The sequence below is a fragment of the Schistocerca gregaria genome, chromosome 1 (assembly GCF_023897955.1).
Source record: "Schistocerca gregaria isolate iqSchGreg1 chromosome 1, iqSchGreg1.2, whole genome shotgun sequence".
NCBI lineage: Eukaryota > Metazoa > Arthropoda > Insecta > Orthoptera > Acrididae > Schistocerca > Schistocerca gregaria.
The window spans coordinates 692722106-692729007 of record NC_064920.1 but is presented as its reverse complement, the minus strand read 5'-3'; positions in this window follow the sequence as shown (position 1 = coordinate 692729007).

Genomic DNA, 6902 nt, shown 5'->3' with positions numbered 1-6902 from the left:
GCTCCCTCCTACGTATATCTCACGAAGAGACCATGAGGATAAAATCAGAGAGATTAGAGCCCACACAGAAACATAACGACAATCCTTCTTTCCACGTACAATACGAGACTGGAATAGAAGGGAGAACCGATAGAGGTACTCAGGGTACCCTCCGCCACACACCGTCAGGTGGCTTGCGGAGTATGGATGTAGATGTAGATGTAGATCATTCTTACCTGCTTTTGTAGGTTGAGCAGTCATATATATATATATATATATATATATATATATATATATATATATATACAAAATTTCTAGCTTTCGCAACCAACGGTTGCTTCTTCAGGAAAGAGGGAAGGAGAGGGAAAGATGGAAGGATGTGGGTTTTAAGGGAGAGGGTAAGGAGTCATTCCAATCCCGGGAGTGGAAAGACTTACCTTAGGGGGACGCTTTCTATGTGGGGATGACCAGCAACAAACTGTCCATTCGTATGAATGGACACAGGCAGACAGTGTTTGTTGGTAATGAGGATCACCCTGTGGCTAAACATGCCTTGGTGCACGGCCAGCACATCTTGGCACAGTGTTCACCGTCCGGGTTATCTGGATACTTCCCACCAACACCAACCTATCCGAACTCCGGAGAAGGGAACTTGCCCTTCTATATATGCTCTCTTCTCGTTATCCACCAGGCCTCAATCTCCGCTAATTTCAAGTTGCCGCCACTCATACCTCACCTGTCATTCAACATCATCTTTGCCTCTGCACTTCCACCTCGACTGACATCTCTGCCCAAACTCTTTGCCTGTAAATATGTCTGCTTGTGTCTGTATATGTATGGATGGATATGTGTGTGTGTGTGTGTGTGTGTGTGTGTGTGTGTGTGTGTGCGCGCGCGCGCGCGAGTATATACCTATCCTTTTTTTCCCCCTAAGGTAAGTCTTTCCACTCCTGGGATTGGAATGAATCCTTACCCTCTCCCTTAAAACCCACATCCTTTTGTCTTTCCCTCTCCTTCCCTCTTTCCTGAAGAAGCAACCGTTGGTTGCAAAAGCTAGAAATTTTGTGTGTGTGTGTTTGTGTGTTATTTTATTGTGCCTGTCTACCAGCGCTTTCCCGCTTGGTAAGTCTTGGAATATAAGATATCATTACTATTGTTCATAATTAAATTATTTCCTGCTTGGTAAGTCTTGGAATATATGATATCATTACTATTGTTCATAATTAGATTAAAGGCAAAAATATGGCATTCTTATATTCATCTAGACAGGAGGAGGAGTACGAAGTAAGTTGGACTCTAAGGAACTTCATTTGTTTCATGTAAAAGAAGAAGGAAATTAATCCATTGACACTAATACATCAAGATCAAGGATATACATATGTCTCTGTGTAGTACTTAATTTATTACATTAAGCAAATAATACTGGGTAATTAGTGGAAGGTGATTTGTAGTTTCACTGCAACTCACTTAATTTTACAAATGGTGAAAATTACTGGAATATTGGCATTATATTCAGTTTCTAGAGCTGGCAATTTTAATGATCTTAAACACTTGTCCAATGGATTTGAGAAAGGAAGTAATAAGGTCCTGGTAGCAGTATAATTTCAGACTGACTGTAGCTTAAAATAAAGGAAACAAAGTAAGCTACAGTATCATTCAGTGCACTTGCACAAAGCACAACTTCAAAATTTTGTGTAGACTTCAATATTTTATCATATTTAACTAATATGGGGTGCTAATGAAAATATTAGTTTTCAAATGCATCTTCAGTGTCTGGGGATATCGATAGCAACATGCAATGATGCTGAGACCTGCGAAGGGAGTTCAACCTCTGTATAGAGCAAAAACTACAGTGTGTTCAGTGTCATGACTGAGTGTGGATGTGTCATTGCATTCCATTTGGTAAATAAAACTCCCATGCATCTAATTGTGTCAACTACCTTGTTAGGACATCCTTACTACCTGACAGGGAATATTTTTCAGTGGCAATCTCATGTACTCCATGAAACATCTGTATGAGCCATTGAATGAACCGTCTTATTGCATATTAACAATGTGGTTATCTTTCATTGTCAATACAGCTCTACCAGCTACGTGGAACAATGCATGGGAAGAGAACCAAAGGCACAACCATTGTGTGGAACACTGACCTGTAATAAAACACAGTGTACCTTAACTGTGTGTGGAATGTTACCAGTCAACATATTGCCTGTTATGCCACGACAATGCCAGACAACAGGTAACTTGCTACTGGACTTTGAACAAGACTCTACAGTGAGTACACAACAGTGTGCACCAAATCAACAAGCAAAATTTGGTTCCGATGGTGACCAGTAACGCAAGCCAACACATCACGTGCGTTGCATTACAGTATTGAACAGCTGCCTGCCCACCTACTCCTACAGACACAGTCTGCCGTCTGACTTTTTAACCACTGCATCACCACTGTTTTGACTTCGTCATCGTCTTGAAGATGCTGACCACCCAGGTGTTTCTTCAAGTGCAGGAACAGATGGTAGTCACTGGGCATAAGATTGGGGCTGTACAGAGGATGATCTAGAGTTTCCCATGAAAAAGATGTCATGAGATCTTTGGTCTGATTCACCACATGCAGACGGCCATTGTCTTGCAGCAAAACGATGCCCTTGCTCAACTTCCATGGACTGTTGCTTTGATGATGGGGTGACGTGGGCCACCCACGTTTCATCGTCCATAACAATTTGGCTTCAGAAATCATCACTGTCATTGTGGTACCGCTCAAGGAAAGTCAATGCATTGTCTAAAAGTTTGATTTTGAGCACATCCGTCAACATTTTCAGTACCCAACGTGCGCACAATTTTCGTTAATTCAAGTTCTCGGTCACAATGCCATACAAAACACTACGAGAAACATTAGGAAAGCCATCCCACAAGGAGGAAATCGTAAAGCGTCTGTTTTCTCTCACCTTATTGTTCACTTCCTGCACCAAACTTTCATTAACAACCAAAGGACACCTACTCCATTGTTCATCATGCACATTTGTGCGGCCATCTTCAAATGCTCTCACCCACTTTCTTACCATTCCATCACCCATAATGTTTCTTCTCTGTAAACTGCACAATCTCACAATGAATATCAATCACTTTTAGGCCTTTAGCACAAAGAAATCTTATAACAGCCCATACTTCACAGTCAGCGGGACTCTCGATTATCAGAGGCATCTTAAACACTCAGTATACAATGTAAACAAGGAAAAATCAGACTGTGATGGTGTCAGTGTGTAGATTAAGGTACAGGCTTTCATGAAAAAATAAAATTATTGAGATATCTTAGCACATCTTTTTTTAATTTCAAAATGGTACTTACTTAAAAAACATGTCTTGTATAAACTACAAAGGCACAGCACCATTGCAGAGCATACCATTTGGCTGCTTGCTCCCCGCCCCAGACTGTCCTGAGCGGAGCCGAGGACACCCAACAGTGACATCACAGATCAGGATGCTGTGCATGGCACCACTTATGCAGCGGCCAACACTAACTCGATCGTCACCACCTTGACATTGCTGCAAGTATCATGTCCAGTTTGGCAAACCTGTATGCAACTGCCACTCTCCCTGCAGATTCCTACGCTTCAAATGTAGGCTGCCCCCAATGCATCGGCCCAGACAGAGATGACAGCCACTATGGGTGACTCATGCACATGCCTTCCTGGCCAAACATAGCCAGTTCACAGTCTACAGACCCATCCTACAACTGTCCCCCAACATCAATTCACAAGGGGCTTTTATGTCTCCATCGTTACAGAGTCAGTACTTGGAATCGACTTCCTCTATCACTTCTCCCTCTCACCCCACTCCTACACCACAGTACAGAACACTGGATCTCAGGGCTCTTTGCCCCGACAGTCACATCCCTCCACGATGCAGCAAACTGTCCACCTGGACAGAATGACGACGACCCTGCTTATGTTGACACAACTGAGGAGTGTACCATGATGACACAGGAACTATGCACAATACACTAGCTCTATACTGACTGCCACACAGCCTTTAACACACTCTATGCTGAGAGCATGTCTCTTCTACAACGCATTGAGCAAAAATCAGATGCACTCGCACTAGCACCTCAAGGCCATTTTGCGGGCCTGCCACACCAATGAATGCAAGGAAGCACAACAACCCTGCCCACATTGACTAACATAACGCACTACCCATCCTCTCAGCTGTAGTATGGTCAATGACACTCAACACACAGAGAAATATTAACATTAGTACTGCACGCTCTGTCTTGGACACACACTCCACTTTCCTCTATACGCTACCCACAACAAAAACACAATCATGTGCTATACATAACGGCACAGTGCATTGAATTACAACAAGCAGCAGGCCGCCTGTACATCACAATGTGTGCCGCCGGGCCATAGCTAACACATGCTCTGCTAAGGCCACAACTGACAAAATCTTACGAACAGGCATTTTTCACACGTCTGACAGCCCATGGGCACCACCAATCAAATTAGTATTAAAAAAAAAGACAGGTCTCTACACATCTGCGGTGACTGCAGGGTCCTCAGTACCCATACAGACCATGACAGCATATCACCTTCAGAACAACGGAAAAGTCAAATGGTGACACCAGCCTCTCAAACCACCCCTTTAGGATCATGGCAGATAGTGAGCTGAAGCGCTACCTTGGATACTACCCAATGTCAGAATAGCCTTCATGGAAGACCTGCAGGTGTCCCTCGCTGAGATACTGAATGGCAAATCAATTATTATCCCTGCTAAGTTCGTCCCACCCACACAAGGCCATGAATAGACAGATCAACCTGCCTTAGTGTAACGAGTGAAGGACCACATCTGTCAAACCCACATAGCACCTCCTGCTTCCTTCTCAACACCCACAGTCTTCGTACATAAAGCACTCCAAATTTGAACTCCATACTACGGGATGACACAGTCCAGCCAGCACCCTTGAAAGACTTTAACAGGACATCCATGTGTTCAACTTTCAGATTAATGACAAACTAACAATTTTCTTGATTAACCACTTGAAATCAGCTAAGTTCTCAATGACAATATCGACCATGACAGCATGCACAATGATGACGGCTATCAGTCGCTAACTGATACACAGATGGTAAACCTGCAACACATCACAGCCCATCGCCATTTGCCTAGACCATAGCGACTTCATTCCAGACATCAATGTCAAGCTAGCTCATAACAATCTCTGCCTCACAGCCTGCAATGACAACACACGCCCATGTGACATCGCACACATTCAGTGCCTCAACCGCACATACCCTGTCCCTGGTGACATTCGCTACACTTCCACATCATCTCACTTTCAACAGATGGCTTTCTCACCGTCACCTGCATGAGGGTCCTCTCACAACTGCCGCATACACCACTGCCCCATGACGAGAGAGATTCTGCTGCAGGGCAGATGACCACTTAGGCATCTCCCACTCCGCCATCTGATGTATGACCTGTGTCTAGGTATGGGCACACCAGGCACCTGCCGTGTCCTTCCTTATCAGCCTACAGCATTAGCATCACACACAACTCCGAAAAACGATTCAGCTGTGCCCTGTAGTGCACTCAGCCACAGCTGGTCACACACAGAAACATGCATTGCAGGGGAGCATAGAGAGATTTATAACTGAATGTGGATGTGTCACTGTATTGCACTACGTAAATTAAGTTTTTACGCTACTAACAATGTCTACTACATTATTAGGATGTTCCTTACTACTTGGCAGGGTATAGTTCTTCAAGGACATTTTAAACAGAATCCAAAACACCACATACAAACACTGAAATTGTAGTTCTGAGGACATCATATAGATATTGGAGAGATAACAGGTAATCACTAGATGTCAAGTACACTCATGCTCAGAAAAAACTGAATATCTCAAACGACTAGAGATAGGATGTTCATATTCACAGGACACGTACATTTAGTATGTTCTGCAGAACTAATTAGCATTTGAACCATGTCAGCCAGCGGGTTCAGGGTCAACATCAATAGTGTGGCGCAGCACCACCTCCCCATAAAATATGCCCGCAGCTCTCGTTGCTATAACCCATAGGTAATGGATCAGTGTGAGTAGATGTTCATGGTTCCCAACAGATGCGTGCGTGAACCGTACCATCAGATCTGTGAGCTTGGAAGAAGGTGCATTACTAGCATGAGCGAATGTGCATCCATCCAGGAAATTGCTGCTCGTGTGGAATGAAGCATTTTGGCAGTGCAACGGGTGTGTGCAGAATGGTTCATGGACGGTGGTAGAACAAGATGAGATGGGTTAGGTCACACTACCCACACTGCTCCGAAGAAGATCAACACTTCCTCCAAACAGCATTGCTGGGCAGATCTGCTTTCACCTTGGCTCTGACGTAAATGTTGAACAGTGTAACACATCATACACTTTCAGGGTGCCTGACTGTCACCATTTATGACAGCATGAGTTATGTGCGCACTGTCCGCTTCGTTGCATACCTTTGACGAATGTGTAGAAAAATGTTACATGGCAATGGTGTACGGAACAACGTCACTGGGGACAGAAATGGCACTGGGTAGTGTCTTCAAATGAATTCAGGTTCTGTTTGCTCGAAAATGATGGCCGAATTATGTTTCGCCGCAGATATGGGGAGCAACATTACAGTGGTTGCTTTCACGTAGGATATACAGCACCAAATCACAGTTGGTGCGTGTCCAGAGCACAGTGACCGGTGTGACCGATGTGAATGACATCCTATGACTCGGAGCCGTACCCTCTCTGCACAATACTCCAGGTGCCATGTTTCACCAAGACAATGGACGGCCACATGTTGCTGCGTGAACATGGGCCTTCTTGGTGTCACAGGATGTCAGCCTTTTGCCCTGGCCCACCAGATCACCACACTTGTCTCCCCAGTCAAAAATGTGTGGGCTA